The 19012-nt window shown below is 33.3% G+C and overlaps 1 pseudogene across 1 annotated transcript in view; it reads right to left on the reverse strand.

The window, feature by feature from the left end:
• Positions 1 to 19012, reverse strand: part of LOC143236452 (chloride channel protein B-like) — a 30235-nt pseudogene that overhangs the window by 2158 nt on the left and 9065 nt on the right. The window contains exons 4-16 of the transcript XR_013019559.1: positions 13970 to 14099; positions 12168 to 12248; positions 11222 to 11397; positions 10730 to 10822; positions 9875 to 10118; positions 9153 to 9343; positions 8527 to 8731; positions 8186 to 8357; positions 7244 to 7415; positions 5702 to 5871; positions 3917 to 4096; positions 2660 to 2759; positions 610 to 711 (exon numbers count right to left, since the gene is read on the reverse strand). The product of XR_013019559.1 is annotated as a chloride channel protein B-like (transcript). The remainder of the gene's footprint in view (positions 1 to 609; positions 712 to 2659; positions 2760 to 3916; positions 4097 to 5701; positions 5872 to 7243; positions 7416 to 8185; positions 8358 to 8526; positions 8732 to 9152; positions 9344 to 9874; positions 10119 to 10729; positions 10823 to 11221; positions 11398 to 12167; positions 12249 to 13969; positions 14100 to 19012) is intronic.

The raw sequence follows: 19012 nt of genomic DNA on the forward strand, positions 1-19012 counted from the left end.
GATGAATCTTACAGTTGTAAATAAAGAAAGAAAAAAAAAGAAGAAAAATTTCTAGATAGTGAACATGGAAAAATAAAAAGTTACACCAGAGAAGTATCATGCTTTATATTAAAGCATATATTATTTTTAGTACGTATATAGATATTACAACAGTTAAAGTAAAAAAACTATTTGTTTTCTCCTGCTCTGAGAATAAACTCAACCCTCAGTTTAACTCCTCTAGAAACTATTAATCAAAACACACACTCCTAATTAAACAACAGGCACACAAATATATATGTATATTGTAGTAAGTAAACATGAATCTTTTAACCCTAGAATAACAAACGATGTTCAGGCCTCACATCTTTGTTTGTTACAGGGCTTTCTGTATTACATAAAACACACACAAAAAGTTACTAACAATACAATAGTTAAACCAATTAATTATAGCTGGAGTCCTCTGTGTATTTTACATAGAAAAGGAATGACTTTTACCAAATTATTTTGGTCACTTCTTTTAAAACAAGCAAAAAAAGAACATTAATATAAAATTACTTTATATACCACTTGCCAGTTGTTAACAGTATAAAAAAATCTGGCTGGTGATTGAACAGTTACCAAACTTACCAAATTCATATAGTACTCATCATACTGCTCTGTCTGTAGTCTTTCTAACATTTCTTTGAAACTTCTCGATTCCTTCAGTTTTTCAGCATCATCATCACAAAACTATAATAGTAAACAGGACTGAGCAAATTTATCTGATGGATATAAACATTGTGTTTACTTATACAAATATATGTAAACATGTGGGTTTCAGTTTCTCCCAATTTTCTGGTCTTCATAATCTATTATATATATCTAAAAATTTCTTAAATAACTTTATTAATTTCACCATAAAAAGATAACTCATTATATAAATAAGTACATTATCTCTCTGGTTGTTGTATAAATTAGTATATTATCTCTCTAGTTGTTGTATAAGTTAATACATTACTTCTCTGGTTGTTGTATAAGTTAGTACATTACCTCTCTGCTTGTTTATGAACCACCTGATTGGAGCTGGTTCATTAATGGATTAGTGTCATACAAGATAACTGATTTACTGAAATTATGAATAAATTATTTAATGTCATGAAAATAATGAACTAATTGAAGTCATTGCTTCCAATTATCCAAATAATTAACCTACTACCATCATGATTTCTTATTATTATCTTAAATTAATTTAAGGTTGCTCAGTTTAATAAACCAGTACCTACACAGGTCTTATTTAAGAATAACTGATTTGTTGAATAAAACCAATCAATAAGCCTGACAATTATTCAATTACAAAATACAACTAATCACCCAGCTCTACATCTGACGACACAAACACATATGATATACGAAAGATAAAGTAAGGACATCACTTCATCAATCATACTTTTTGTCACACGTACTTGATGTTTCAAAGTTAGGTTGTTACTTCCACAGCCATCTTTTTTTTGTGGTACGTACGTAACATATCCTCAATTACGTAAAACTTTAAAAAAAATCAGACAGTTTTCTAAAAGCTAACGTACACACTAAAAAAGCAGGAAAATGAATACAACTTAAAGCAGATGCCAACCTTATCTGTGTTAAACATTAAAATGTATTTGCTAAAATTTGTCTGTTTTAATAATGTCCAATTTTAAAAACAAAAAATTCCACATGACAGCTTCTTGCAACAGTAGCATATTAAGTAAAATTTTCATAAGTTTCATTCTTGTAAAAGATTTTTAGACTCAAAATTTTCTTGAGTATCTAATAAGTAGCATCCCTTTGTCAATTCTGATTCAAGCTGTTCCTTACATCAAAACTTTAAATTGAATTTTCCATCACATATCTACATAAATCTTTTATTAAAACAACTAAACTTCCATCAGACATTTCATGCACATTACGAAGCTAAAAATGACACCCCTCTCAGTTTTCAGGTATCATTCAGAATAAACTGGGGATACAAGTGATAAACAACATTAAATGCTGTGATACTTTCTCAGAATTAGTTGTACACAGAATGCTCCACACCATAACAAGTCCTTTCTGACTATGAACTAGGACTGAGCTTCACCAAACTACTTTATTTAACAAAGTGTTCACTATTTTGACATTCTGTGTTATTCACTTTAGGACTTGTCTAAAGTTTCTTCTCAAATGCTACTTTTTTGTTACATTCTGTGTTATTTACCTTTTTTTTTACCATAGGTTTACCTTTAGAGCCAGTGTTCACCACTATTTTTGTTACATTCTGTGTTATTTACTTTAGGTTTACTTGTCTAAAGTTTATTCTCAAATGCTACTTTTATGTTACATTCTGCGTTATTTACTTTAGGTTTACTTGTCTAAAGTTTCTTCTCAAATGCTACTTTTTGTAGTACAGGGTGTCCCAAAAGTCATAGCTCATACAGGTGAAGACTTTTAACATGAACGGCTCAGTGTCTCATCCCACGACATCATTGCAAAGCATGCTTGTCAACGTGGGAAGAATGTTTTCAGTTGTTACTAACTATATAGGTTCAAGTTTTTATACAAACCATGCAAAAATGAAAAGTCTTTCTCTTTTCCCATGGCCAGACATTTGGAACACCTGTAAAACAAGTTGTAGACAATTCCCCATAAGGATTTCAAATTTTAATTTTTCAAGCATGACCTGTGAATAATCAACACCAAGGACTTCTGGTTCTTCTGTAGTTACGTCCATGTCGGTCTGGAAGATCTCTTGATGACACAGCATCACTGAAAGTTCTGTCCTGAAAAGATCATAGTGAGATTTAATTACAGTTTTAATTAACAATAAACTTGAATAAAAGATGGAGAAAATAATAAACAATTCCAGGGTTTTGTCTGGAAGTAATTTAAAACTGAAAAAAATAATAAAACAAGCACAAACTTTTACACACATTTTAAGTCAAGTTTGTGAAAGTAATGCTGCTTTAAAAAAAAACAACAGCTACACATGAAAATATCCATTTTAATATTTTGATTAGTGATATCAAAATATTAGTTAAGGCTGAGTAAATAGTGATGACAGATTTTTCACAAAAATATATTAATTGTTCATACTTAAAAATCCTACAAAAACAATGACTTCAAGTCAATTTATATGTCCTTCAATCGTTTTCCCCACAAATGAATTTGTACATTTTTATAGCAATTCTGTTGACTTCAGAGTTTGTCAGTCATTAGCACTATATATTTATGTAATACAATAATTCAGTATTTTAAACAGAAACGTGTGCCTTAAGTTTCTAATTTTTTACAAGTATTTGATAATAGAAGGTTATTACAATTGAATAACCCCAACAAGAACAACTGATAGGTTTTTCTTAATAAGCATATTTAAAATTACAATAATTTGTTTTGTATTTATAAACTTTGATACAATTTATTTAATGAAAAATACACAAACAAAACTTAGTTGACTGTTGATTTATTTTTACACATGCTCATTGATAGACATAAATTCCAGCTAATGGGAAAATACATATTATTTAACCTCCTCAGATTTTTTCATGACCACGTGATTTGGCAAAATAATTACCTGAACAGTTGAGCTATGTACTGTCTCACAAAATTAATTAATCATGTTGTGTAGTTTTTCTGATTGGATCAAGCTGTACATAATTGATGCCACATGTCACATAATCTGCCAATAGTACACAGTTAAAAACCGAAGCTAAATGATGTCTAGGCGACCAATGAGTGAATGACATGACCTTGATAAGTAAGGACACAGCACTGTGGATTCTTAGCTCTTTAAAAATTTCATTTTCCCAAATCCTTTACATGTTCCAGAAAGTTTTTAAATTACAAAATATTTCCAATCTGGGGAATTGTTAAACTGTCTATTTGAAGAATGTATGGAATGTATATTTTTATGGTAGAAGTATTATTACTATATACTTACCGTGTTAGCAATCCACTAAATGTTTTCTCAAGTCCACTGCCCTTGTTACAGACAAGGGGAAAACCACCATGTTTTGTCATCAGCAAAAGCTTTGCCAGATGGGAAACTTTTTCCACCTTTTGCAATGTTACCACAGGACTAGTCATGGCACACTTGATTGTATACAATTCAAGGTTTAAGCTGAAACAAAATCAAAAGGGCTTACTTTTAAAGTACAGACAATGCAGTCCTCAAAGACGTTTTTGTGATGCTATAATGGTGAGGTAGTTACTGTCCAGTATTGCACTTCCTCATATCACTTATTAAACAGACAGCTTGTAAATGAGGGAGAAATAAATAATTACCCAAAAATAAATGTTTGTTTTTTTGTCCATACAGATTTTTTAAGTCATTATTTATTTTATTAATGAATGAAATAAGGTATCTTTACACTTTTTAAAGAACAAAGAATAAATAACTTGTTTCTCACCTCAGTCAATCAGAAAAATGGTAACTTAAGAGTTGAACAGCTAATGTTTTGGTAAAGTTACATTTACCCCTTGACATCTGTGAAATGGTTTATTTTTCCTTTAATGAAGCAATGCTTTAACCATAATAAACCAGATTCAAGGCACTTAAATGGCATGTGAGACAATTTGTTTACATATACGGGCAGCAACAATGTCTACCATGCATAAATATACAGATGGAAATGATAAAGGTTTAAGAAATACAAAAACAACATATATATATATATATATTTACATAATCATGAAAATATTATAAATAAATTGCTTATTTTCAAAGAAAAATCTTGTGAGAAATACTTAGATCATGTCAGTAAAACCTTTCACTTTATACTTAGATCATATGTCAGTAAAACCTTTCACTTTATACTTAGATCACATGTCAGTAAAACCTTTCACTTTATACTTAGATCACATGTCAGTAAAACCTTTCACTTTATACTTAGATCACATGTCAGTAAAACATTTCACTTTATACTTAGATCACATGTCAGTAAAACCTTTCACTTTATACTTAGATCACATGTCAGTAAAACCTTCCACTTTATACTTAGATCATATGTCAGTAAAACCTTTCACTTTATACTTAGATCACATGTCAGTAAAACCTTTCACTTTATACTTAGATCACATGTCAGTAAAACCTTTCACTTTATACTTAGATCATATGTCAGTACAACCTTTCACTTTATACTTAGATCATATGTCAGTAAAACCTTTCACTTTATACTTAGATCATATGTCAGTAAAACCTTTCACTTTATACCTAGATCATATGTCAGTAAAGCCTTTCACTTTATACCTAGATCATATGTCAGTAAAACCTTTCACTTTATACCTAGATCATATGTCAGTAAAACCTTTCACTTTATACCTAGATCATATGTCAGTAAAACCTTTCACTTTATACCTAGATCATATGTCAGTAAAACCTTTCACTTTATACCTAGATCATATGTCAGTAAAACCTTTCACTTTATACCTAGATCACATGTCAGTAAAACCTTTCACTTTATACCTAGATCACATGTCAGTAAAACCTTTCACTTTATACCTAGATCACATGTCAGTAAAACCTTTCACTTTATACCTAGATCATATGTCAGTAAAACCTTTCACTTTATACCTAGATCATATGTCAGTAAAACCTCACTTTATACCTAGATCATATGTCAGTACAACCTTTCACTCTAACTTTAGTTAATTCTTTGGTTTTCTTATATAAACCCATCAGTGTAATAATGTGAGGATAACAACAACCAGCAACTGAACCTCTTACTTTTTCTTTCCTTCATAATAAATGACTGGTTCAGAATCCAGAAACGGAATACACTTGAATTCCAGCAAGGAATGGTAAAAGGGATGGGTAACAAAGTCTCCGACCCATTTTGCTACCATGATAGCTACCATGATTAGCAATAAGACCTGGATATCATTAGTCAACTCCATCTAAAGAGAAGAAACAGAAAACTGTCTTTAAACTCAGGATATCAAGAATTACCATTGGATGACAGAGCTTAAGTCATGTTTAGTATTTACTGCTTTCTTTTATTTGACAATAAAACTGTTTTATTAATGAGTACATTAAGTATATTGGATTGAATGCTCAGTAAATTTCATGATTCTAAATGGTCCTAAATATCTAATTCACAATAAGTATAAAAAAACAGATACGGTTTTGAGACAAGTTTTGTACTTTTATGAACAACTAGCAGTGGCCCACAGAACCTCATAATGATACCCACAAAAGACACAGTCAACCTGGAAATGCAACAACTCCTAATGAAACCAGTAAGAGATTTAGTAAAACAGGAAAGAACACCAAATAAAACCCATCATGACAACCTGATAAACATAGCAACAATAATCAAAACTTATTATCATAATTGTAAGTAATGTGATCATATTGAAAACAACTAAAACCTACCATGGTAACATAAAGTAACAAGATAAACTTTGAAACAATAACCAAAACTTATTATCATGATTGTAAGTAATGTGATCATATTGAAAACAACTAAAACCTACCATGGTAACATAAAGTAACAAGATAAACTTTGAAACAATAACCAAAACTTATTATCATGATTGTAAGTAATGTGGTCATGTCGAAAACCGCAACTAAAAATCACCATAGTAACAAAAAGTGACATTGTAAACTCAGAAACATCAACTAAAAATCACTATGATAACAGTAAGTGACGTGGTATACGTAAGAACAACAAAAACCCACTATGATAACAGTAAGTGACGTGGTATACGTAGGAACAACAAAAACCCACTATGATAACAGTAAGTGACGTGGTATATATGTAGGAACAACAAAACCCACTATGATAACAGTAAGTGACATGGTATAATGAGGAACAACAAAAACCCACTATGATAACAGTAAGTGACGTGGTATACGTAGGAACAACAAAACCCACTATGATAACAGTAAGTGACGTGGTATACGTAGGAACAACATAAACCCACTATGATAACAGTAAGTGATGTGGTATACGTAGGAACAACAAAAACCCACTATGATAACAGTAAGTGACGTGGTATACGTAGGAACAACAAAAACCCACTATGATAACAGTAAGTGACGTGGTATATGTAGGAACAACAAAAACCCACTATGATAACAGTGAGTGACATGGTATATGTAGGAACAACAAAAACCCACTATGATAACAGTAAGTGACGTGGTATATGTAGGAACAACAAAAACCCACCATGATAACAGTGAGTGATGTGGTATATGTAGGAACAACAAAAACCCACTATAATAACAGTAAGTGACGTGGTATACGTAGGAACAACAAAAACCCACCATGATAACAGTGAGCGACATGGTCAACCTAGAAACTCCACCAAAAAATGCTGCAGCTCCTAACAGGGCAAAGGCTCCAGGATCTATCCATAACCAGTACGTACTGGTATTAACTCCAAATAATGCAACTAATCCTCGTCCCACGATCCTCCCAATCATTCCTCCAATAAACCTAGAAGTGTAGAGGTAACATCTTGCTTGTTACATAAGACAATTTCACACATTCTCCATTTTATATATATATATATTTTTTCTCATCTTGTATTAAGATAATGTTCCTCATTTTTAGAAAAAGTATAACTTATGTTCAGATAATTTTGAAAACAAAACTTCTTTCCTCACATTTTCTGTAACTGGTGGTGAATCTACAGTATCAACATAAGCGAAACACAAGTTTTGCAGATTATGTTCGGAAGAAAAGACATTGTTTGCCATTCTGAATATCACTTATTTTACAAATACGTACACAAACTGCCATTTTAAACAAAGCAAGACAATTTTTTTAAATGCCTGAATATGTACATACCTCTTGGAATGTGCCTTTTCAGCAGGGTTTATGGAGCAAATAAACATGAAAAATGTATAACTGAGTTGAGTATCATGTAAAAATTACCTTTGCCCTTTCCTATAAACAAGCATATATATACAACATCTTTTTATACACTTATGAATCTGAAAAGAAATGTGAAGTACACATCAGTGATTTTGTCCCATTTTAAAAATTGTTTCAATTCTTTAGGAACTTCTGAATAAATAGATACCTATATTACTAAAAACTCTTTCAATTACTCTAGTTCACAGATAATCTCTTTCGGCCATAATTCAAACTTTAGTACTACTATCTGGTATTACACTACAAACAAAGTAAGTGATATAAACCATTTATTTGTATTATACTGAATGGACTAAGTTGTATTATGATAAACTTGTGCCACTTCTTACATTTTGGGTACCACTACTCCACTTGAAATAGCAGTTCCCGAAGCCCAACAGGCCAGAAGAAAGTAACATGGAAGAACAATCATTAAAGGTATGAAGTCAAACTCCAAGTGAGTCTGTCTAGAGAACAAGTGCTTCACAGCTTTCTCTCCAGTAACGGACAACAAGGTAGCCACTAGAGAGAGATCAGATATAAAATGCAGTCAATGAAAAACTTTGAAAATACTACTGTTTCAATCAGCATTTCTTTCTGATTAGTATTTCTCAACTGATGCAAATTAAGTCAAAATGGTACATTCCACCCTTTGCCTCTAGTTAATTTAGATGGATTTCTTTGTTCTTACCAGGGTTGAATGTGCCATTTCTGTAGAGAGTTCCATTTATGGTGATTTCCGTTCCTTTAGGGCAATTGAAATGTTCAACTGTCTTTTCTGTATAGATTGGAGGCTTTGGGTTACAAAATGGATTTCCATTTCCCTCCCAGTGACAAGTAAAAGTTGCACAGGGAGACACAGTAGGCAAAAACACCATCAGCGTTCCCATAATAATCTGGAACAAGAACAATAAACCACAATAAGAAGTGCTATCCTGAATGATCTGGTTTAGTATCACACCAACTTGAGACATCATTTAGTCTATTTATGAATTACTGTAGCTAAAGTTGTAATTAAAACATGTCTCAGTTATGAATTAGTATGTAAATAATACATATGCAGAATGTCTATCCTTCTTTAAACAAAAAACTAAACTTATATCAACCTAAGTATAATTTCTTTAAATATCAGCATTCCAATGAAGATAACAGGAATTATCCCTGAAAAATTAAACAATGTACATAGCTTGAATGTTTCTAATTGAAATTTTAACAAAACTTATAATTGATAAATAAGCTTTCTCCACTTCTAAAGTTTATCATATATATACACACTAATATCTATGTAGCATGAATGTTTACAGTAGATTAGAATACCATAATTAGAACAGGTTCACACAGCTGAATTAACTGTTTGTAGGAGAATTCATCTTGGCTAGCAACCGTCTCCTGACTCGGGCAATTTTTAGATTGATGAAAGTAAATACTGCACCCAAGATTCCACCAGCAGCTCCCACAATCACTGTAGGTATAACCGCAATGATATTTACTGCTATTTCTTTATCAACCTGTAATGATATCCAGTAGAGATTGTTTGGTATGATTGAAAAGCAGTCATAACTACATCAGAATATGTTGAGTAAAGATTAATGAAAGTACAATGTGAAAAAGTAACACACTGTTGTACATGGAAATAAGTACTTGAGCTATCTTTCAGTTGTGATACTTTGTCTCACTTTGTTCATGCCACTAGATGTTTCACTTTTATTTTGTGCTACAAGAATCACTTTTGAAACACCAATACAATAGTACTAATTGAACATTGACATCTTCTCTGGAAATATTACTGAAATCATAAACATCTGAAAGTAAAAAAATTTAGGCTAATTCCACCATACAAATGTGATTTATTTTTGAGGTAACAAGCCTACCAAACAAACACTATGAACACATTATCCCTTGGAGGTAGTTGAACAGGTCTATGAAAATCCACAGACTGTCCAATCTTTTACTGGATAACAACAATCTTCTACTTATAATATTTATTAATTTCCATTTGAGCTTTTCATACATAACAGAAGTCAAACTAATGAACAAACCTGAAAAAGAATATACTTTTCTGTTTTGAAGAGCCCAAAGTCTCCCCTATACTGGAAGGCTTCGAAAGCAGAGTTAAAAAGATCAGTAGTGAAGGTGGATACCATACAGCAGAAGAAAGTTTGCCATGAAAGTTTCATGTTCCAGAAAGAAGATACTTCTTCCATGGAGAAGAGAAGACCTCCTACAGGGGCTCCAAAAGCTGATGCAATACCTGCTGCAGCTCCTGCAGACACAAAGTTTCTCCTAAAAATACGTCATTACAACTGTGTTAATAAGTACACAATGTGATCTATCTGTATGGAATTTTGTGGTTAACCAAATGAGCAAAAACAGAGGGAAGAAGGTTAAAAACATGAACTGCAAATGTAAGAAAGAAACATTATTAAAAAGGTAATGACTTATTTTTATACAAGAAGAAGCAAATACACAAACAAAATATTAAATCAATGTTACAGAAGAGAACGTTTCTTTAAACACAAGAACAGCAACTGGAAGTTCTACATTTGTGTAAGAACTACAACTTTGTAAGTTAAAGATTTAGGGATTTAATGGACTGCTTCTGGCTATCACATATGGGGTGATGTTCTGAACATAGAAACAGTCCATTAAATCCCTAAGTTTTTAACATACAAAGTTAACATTCTGCACCAGAAAGAGGCAGTAAAACAGTCTGTTAAAAACAAACCATACCATATCTGTATTGCTTCAAACAGCTCCACAAGTTATATGTGATTATTAATTAACTTCTATCATATGGTTTGACTAGGCCTCCCCAAAAACAGATTTAAATGAATAACATAAGCAAACACATATTTCCAAGAAAATATGTCTTCAAATAATCAAGATAGAAATACCTGTCTTCTGAATTTCGAAATCTTGAGAAAAATGGTAATCGAAATCCAAATGTACCAGATCTGAACTGGCTAAGTCCTGCTCCAATCAATGCTCTATAATGAAACAAACTTTGATAGACCATTCTTCAACTTTTAAGGAAAGACAAATCCTTTTTTAGCTAAAATAACTGCATATTTACAAACGTTTTGGTTTTTTGAGTATGAGTAAATATAGTGATATAATACATATTTATGTGTTGTATAATAATTTTCAGATATGTCATTCCTCAGATGTTTATTTACAAATACCAAACACAAAAGACAAGTTGAGCTACTCTAATAGAGATAAATATAAATCTGGAAAAAATAAACTACCAGCTGGGTTATTATTTTCAACACTAATCTATTAACTATGAGTACACTGTATTGGTAACAAAGCTAAAAAAATCCTAGAATAACTGTTCCAGGTGAATCAAACATTCAATAGAAGAATGAAAAACTGATTCCTCTTACCCCAAGTGAATCATGGGTCCTTCGGGCCCCACAGGCATCCCACTAGATACAGCACACACACAGGATACAAACTTAACAATCAATGTCTTAATGTTGAAAATGTGTCGAACAAGAGTGCCATTTAGAAAAGCAATTATTTCTGGAATTCCAGATCCACCTGCACTGGGACGTATGAACTAAAGATAACATGTAACAAAAACATAAATATTTGTTGGGCTACCATTTGTATAATTCTTAGAGGGTTAGAAACTGGAAAACACAATAAAACATTTATATTAAGTAATACACTGTTACCTCAGAAAATGTAACTTTATTGATTTTATATGAAATATCAAGTAAAAAGTACCACACTCGAGCTTTAACATCATTAATGAATGTAGTATTTTAAAATAAGCTTCCCCTTTGACAGATCACTTGTTTAAACACAATTACACAAATCAATCTTTGATGCTTTTATTGTTTATTAAGAAGCTGAAAAACATTAAAGCTTTTTCCAGATTCTTATGGATTTTAAGGACAAAATTTTAAAGATACAAATTACCACTCAATAATCTGGGTCTATATTACAATAAACAAGAGGGGTCATCCTTTGTAATAAGAAAGATTGCACAACATCAGTCTTGAACAAACAATTCTCAAAATTATAAATATACAAGAAAAAAGGCTTAAATACATACAATAAAATGAACCCCCCTGACATTATAAAGGAAAAATGTACTGAAAATTACGGTAACTTAATTGTACATGTGCTTCTTTCTACTATAAAACGTGTGACGTTAGTTAGTTCTGTAAGTAATCACCAGAAGAATGTCCTTTTTTAGAATTATAATCATCCAACATCTTACATGTTTAATATTTGTATATAACTTTTTCCTTTTTTCAAATTAGAGTGAAACAAGACCTTTGAGTAACACAAACCATGAAGTTTGATTTGAAATAAACTTACCACTACTGTTCCAGAGCTGATCATAACTAACCCTACACTTATTGCTGTGACCCATAGCCAAGCTCTGAGAAAGTCCTGAGCCTAAAAAAAATGTTAACTAGAAATTACTCCTAGGAAACCAAGACATGTTGAATAACCCATGCTCATTTCAGAACCATACAAATTGTCAAAATGTTTAATTCTCACATTATCAACTGTCAGTGACATCCACATTGAGTGAGCTTTTGTGTTTATTAGGTTAAATCATTTATTTTCTATGTAATAATAGCCAGAACTGTAATCAACAACATTAACTACAATACTGACAGTATTTTCAGCTTACATTTTTTTCTATGTTTCTCATACAATATTTGAGGTCCACTAACCATAAAATCATACAACTCTAAGCAATGCAGTGAATAAGCAGTCTAAAAAATTATCTTTAAATACCTGATGGGTGGGGGAGTAAATCTGGGGCTAAAAAAAAAGTCATATTTACAGCACGTCTGCCATTTATTAAGATTTACTTGTTTTTGTAAAGGTACAAAATTGTCTGTGTTATTACTTATTAATCTTGTTCACAGAAAAGTTAATTAATTAATTATGGACAAGGAAGCAGTAGTGTAGTGTACAGATGCCACTAAGCCCTCCAGTCCCAAGAAATATTCAAGTTGTCTGTGAACAAAAACAGTCTAACAATCTATAATTTATTTCAATATTTTTTTTTTACTAACTAAAGTGTGAATGAGGTTACTGACAAATAGATAATAATCTAAAATAAAATAACAATAGACTTGTATCGTGACTCACAAACGAGTTTGTAAGTAAGTTGTTGGTTTTACTGCAAAACTATTAGACTTGAGGCAAGTTTACTCATATTAACCATCCCTAATTTTGAAATGAAAGACTAAAGGTGAGACAGACCAGTCAGTGGTCAACAGCACTCACCAACAACTCCTGGCCTACTTTAACTGTATAGTGATATTTAAGTGTGGCTCTTAATAACACACAGAACAAAAACTTTACACCCTTACAGTCTAAAAGGGTGGTGTGTGAATTTTATTTTGGTGGTAACCATGTATGGACAACCATGAATACACAGTCTTGCATACTAACCACTGGGTCATACCTGACCCAATTTTAAATAAAAAAAGATACAAGTTGAAAACATTCGTTCTTCTGCCTTACGTATTTGGTAAAAAAACAAAACAATTTTTCTATCCCAATCATAAAATCATGATTCTACTTGCCCCAAAATAGATTTTTTTAATATTTTCTGATGAACATTTAAGCAATTTATAGAAGTTTTGTTTACAGTTACAGCAAAGGGCTATAATCCATTCCTTCAAAGTCCAGTCGTTCACATATACTTCTACAAACACGATTCAGATTGGATGAAAAATATAGGTTTTGATATATTGTATGGATTCACAGGGAAGTATTTGCATACTTTCTAAACTAATACACCATTTCCAGTGTTTAAGATTTGTTAACTTTGATAACCATGTAAAACAAGAAATAAACCATTATGTACCCGAAGTTAGCTTACAACATATGACTTTTTGTTGTGTTGAATACAAAAAAATATAACGAATGTCAATACAATTAAAAAATGAATAAATCTAAATAAAAAGATGTGAAAAGTTATCAGAATAATTACTTGATTATAATATTAAATAAGGTTTTTGAGACCATTTTTCATGGTGTTTTTTACCATGTTAGATGGTACAATGAGATACCACACAAACAGTAACTGGTCCTTTCACAATTCTTATCTACCACATCACAAAAATGCATTGAGGTGGATTTCTTGAAAGTCATACCTCAATAAGTTCTCTAGCCTTCTCTTGCTTGAGTTCGGCAAAAAGGTCGATCAGCTGATGAAGAAGAAATCCAACAAACCCCACGGCAAAACCAATCAACCCCATCATAACCCATCGATCCCAGTCGAGTCTGTTAAAAGTAAACAGAAGTAAAACAATTAACTCCATTTTTATTTGACAACAAATAAGTTGGTTTGATTGTGATGTGAAATATGCCTTCATTAAAAAAGTTACTTCAAATAACCAACTGAAGAAAAAACCTTTAAAAATCAGTCTCGTGCATCCAGCAACTCGAACAAATTTTTCGTTTTGGCATTTTACGAGAAAGCTACTAAGGTTACCTGTTGTCATTCCTAATTTTGAATTACTTGCCAGAGGGAGAGAGCAGCATCCAATTACACACTTATCAAAGATAAGGAATTAACTGTCACTCTTATAATGCAATTACAGCTAAAAGTGAGAATATTTTTGATATCAAACATGTTCAAACATGGCTTGCCAGACATGAAATCTAGAGCTCTACCACATAGCCAACCCATGCCCTTGAAGGAAGTCAACCAGTGTACTTGAAGGAAGAAATGAAACAGAATAAATCTTCACGTGATTTCAGTGGGACTTTGTCTGTTTCTCTTTCTTGAGGGAATGTGAGGATGTCCTGTATTTGAGACTATTTAGTTGTGAACTAGTTATACCTATGTGGTTTTCTTTATGTAACTGTACTAAATAAATAGTTTATATCTCCTGAACAATTTGACAGTCTACTATGGAATTTGAGGTTAGTATCTGAGACACCTTGGAACTGCTTGAGCCAAGTTTAGAATGGTTGTCACTGCAGTTGAAAATCTGCATTAATTCATACACAATTGTGTCCACAAAGTCTGGAACTATAGACACTTCACCAATTTTTACACTTTCTGTTCCATATGCTGTTCTTGTAATCCAAACCAAGTCTGGATTAATATGATCTTATGTCCTAATTAGTGACGTACCTGAAGTTAAGAAAAGCTACAAATGACCTGTGGTTCCAGACTTTTCAGGTATCCTGCACAATCACAGGCTGAAGTAGAACAATGTACAGAGTTGTTACCACAATAAAAAATTAAAAAAAGGGTTAAACACTGCACAACAGGATGACTACTATTTCATGAAGTGCACAGACACTTTCAGTAGTGAACACTTGGAGCACTTTATGTGATTTTACACCCTGTCTTTATACTACACTCAACAGTAATGTACTTATTGTGCAGGTTTTGAAAAATACATCTCAAGAATTTCTATGGTAGGTAGGTAGTTATTTCATGTTTATTGGCACAAAGCTACTAGGCTATCTGTGCCAAACAAGACGTGGTATACTATAATGGTATATGGAAATTAAGGTAAAAAATACATAAAATATGTAAAATTAAGATCTGCCAAGAAGACTGAAGCATTAAGTTCAAACTTGCTGTCAGTCACCTGAAGTTGGCCTTTCCAGTCCTGGGTTAAGGTCAAAATAAAATTAAAATGTGTAAAAAAAATCATGCTAAAACAGTATATAGTTAAAAAAATCTTAGGTTAACAAGACCAATGGCTCTTAAAAATGTAAAAACATGAGTAAGGTGGGCAGTATCACCTATGACATTTGCTAATGTCAAGGGCAAACCTTCCTCAAAAATATGTTTAAAATGGCATTGTCATTCTTGGTTGCAATGACAGCATGATAATAAAATATGTACGATTGTGATCTGAGTGCCACACAGACCACACATTGGTGCATCAGTACCAGATAAAAGGAAGTGGTGAGTTAAAAAACTGTGACCAATGTGTTGCCAAAATAACTTCCTCCCTTTGATCTCAACAGAAACAAGATGGCCAAAGAGCTAAAGAAGGCTTGATTTGAAAAAAAAACTTATTATTTTGTCGCTCACTCCAGGTCAACTGCCAACTGGTGTAGTCAGGTTTTGATAACTGGACCATGGTCCATGTATGGAACAGGTATGGTGGTGACAGAGCCAGAGCAGGTGGACTTTGCTGCTCTGTGAGCTAGCTCATTCTTACGAATACTAATGTGACCTGGTATCTAAAAATCCTGGATAGAGAGGGATGGGCCTCTATCTATTTTGAATATTGATAAGAATAAGATGGTAACTAACATGGAATGATGTCAGGACCAATAGACAGCTGAGTGAACCAGTATAGATCGTACAGTTTGTATATTGCATAGTTTCAATATGGTTCAGGGCAAGGGAAATGGCATACAATTTGGCAGTGAACACAGAAACTGTAGAGGGGATTCTTTGTGCTACAACCAAACTGTAACAAAGCATGACAGAGCCTACAGAGTCACCTGATTTTGAACCATCTGTATATATGGGAATGGATGGATAGTTTGAAAGATGTTCAGCAAATAAAGAGTGATATTTCCAATCAGGAGTACCGGCCTTCCTCAGATGACTCAAAGATAGGTCACAGTTGGGGATAGTAATTAGCCATGGTGGGAGAGACTGATCTGTTGATACTGCTATGCTATTCAAAGATAAATCCAATTTTTCCAATTGTGCCTTGATACAAAGGCTAAAAGGAACAATGGCAGGTTTTCTATTATAAAAAAGTGTGGCCCACTGAGGATGGAAAACACAACCCCAAATAAGATGCTGTGGTAAAGACTGAAGTTTGGAAGCATACAGAAGAGACAGTTGCAAACAGCAAATATACAGAGGGGATTCGTAGTACTCCACATACAAACTTTGGACTGGAGAAGTACGAAAGGCATCAGTGCAAAGCTGAAGCCCCTGATGGTGGATATTCTCCAATATTTTCAGTGCTGAGGTTCTGGCAGAACCATAAACACATAGTCAAGTTTGGATCGGATAAAGGCATGATAAATTTTAAGCATGGAGTATCAATCTGCTCCCCAAGAGGTGGAAGAGAGGAAACAGAGGATGTTCAGTGCTCTTATACATTTGACACAAAGTTGCTTGATATGTGAAATAAAGTTTAATTTACAGTCAAATATAAGACCTGAGAACTTGGCCTCAGAGACAACAGGAAGTACAGCATCATCAATATGAAGTTCTAGATCTGGATGAATACTCAGTTGGCAGCAGAAATATACATAAACAGTTTTAGAGAGAGAAAGTTAAAACCCATTTGCTGTGGTCCACTTAAGTATATGATTCATTGCAGTTTGTAGCTGTCGCTCAATAAACTTCATGTTTGATAACTGACATGAGATGTGAAAGTCATCAATGAAAAGACTATTTGCAACTGTTGGGGTTAGCTGTTCACTGATGGCATTAATCTTTATAATGAAAAGTGTGACACTCAGAACACAACCCTGAACCTACATGGACCTGGAATTTACAGTTCATTAAAAAATGCTTAATAAAAAGTAGCAAATTGCCACACAATCCATATGAGTGAAGGTCTCGCAAGATGCCATATCTACATGTTGTATCATAAGCTTTCTCTAAATAAAACAAAAATAGAAACAAGATGTTGTTGCTTCAAAAGGCTTCTCTGACTGATGTTTCAAGGCAAATTATGTGGTCTATCATAGGGCGTTGTCTTCAGAACCCACACCAAGTGGGTAAGAGAAGGTTCTTTGATTCAATGAACCAAATAAGATGAGCATTAATAATCCTCTCTAAGGTCTTACTGAGACAACTCATCAAAGCAATTGGACAGTAATTTGAAGGAATCTTTGGATCTTTCCTAGGTTTAAGAATAGGGAGTATAATAGCTTGGTGCCAAACATTAGGAAAGATATTCTCTTCCCATATCCAGTTAAAGAAAGCTAGGAGAATAGTAAATGAGGCAAGAGAAAGGTGGCATATATCATTAGGTCCAACTGATGTACTGCCAGACTAATGAAGTGCAAGTTTGAGTTCCACCAGTGTATGAAGGTGATTGTAGTCATAGGGATGATCAGTCAAAAAGGAAAGAGACAGATGTTAAACTCGTGTTTTAATAGCTAAGAAGGAAGGGGATGAGTTTGAAGAGCTAGATACATGAGAGAAATATTCACCAAGAGTATTGACAATGTTCTGAGCATCAGCAACTTCATGGCCTTTGAATATTAAGATAGAGAGGGGTGCAGAAGTACATTGTTCACTCACCTTCCAGATCTTGTCTCATATGACTTTTGAAATGGTAGTTTAAGAAATGCTCGAGGTGTATTTAATTCAAGATTCCTTCTGGCTTTGATGTCTAACTCGCCGAGCATGAGCATGGACTTGCTGAAATGCAATGTGGTTTGAAAGCTTGGGATAGATACGAAATTTCCCTCAAACACGTTTCTGAGCTTTTTGTGTTATAGAACAAGAATTCCACCAAGGGCGGGGATGCTGTGGAAAAGATGTCAAGATTTAGGGGATGCACTAAGCAGCTGCTACATGATCATCTGTCAAAGATTTACATCAGATGGCAGGATCAAGTTCTGAGAGAGCAGTGAAAGAGGGCCAGTTAGCCTGGTTCAACTTCCACCAAGGCACATGGGTTGGGCAGCACTAACCATGGCCAATCTCTTTTAATATGATAGGAAAATGATCACTACCCCTGTGGATTGATGTCAACTTTCCAAGAAAAGCAAAGGGGAGCAGATAGAAAGATCTATAGCAGTAAATGACTTACTGGGTGCATGAAAATAAGTGTAAGATCCAGTATTGAAGAGAGACAGGTTGTGATTCAGGAGCATATGCTCTATAGCACGACCCCTCATACCAATACTAGAACCACCCCAGAGTGGATTATGCACATTAAAATCCCCCCAAATTAAAAAAGGGGTTGGCAGTTTTCAATGAGGGCATCAAGGTCTGATTGATTATAATTTTTTTTCCAGGGGTAAGGTACAGAAAGCAAACAGTGGTGGTACGATCCAAGGAGATACAGATGGCTACAGCCTCCAAGGGCATATTCAATGACAAGGACCAGGTGGGCACATGCTGATCAACCAGCAGTGCTACTCCCCTGTCCTTGTCCTACTCATGACCTGTCATTTCAGTATGAGGAGTATTGTCGAATTGTGACTGTATTAGTGGTTTTAAAAATGTTTCCTGTAAAGAA

The sequence above is a fragment of the Tachypleus tridentatus genome, chromosome 13, assembly GCF_004210375.1.
Source record: "Tachypleus tridentatus isolate NWPU-2018 chromosome 13, ASM421037v1, whole genome shotgun sequence".
Lineage (NCBI taxonomy): Eukaryota > Metazoa > Arthropoda > Merostomata > Xiphosura > Limulidae > Tachypleus > Tachypleus tridentatus.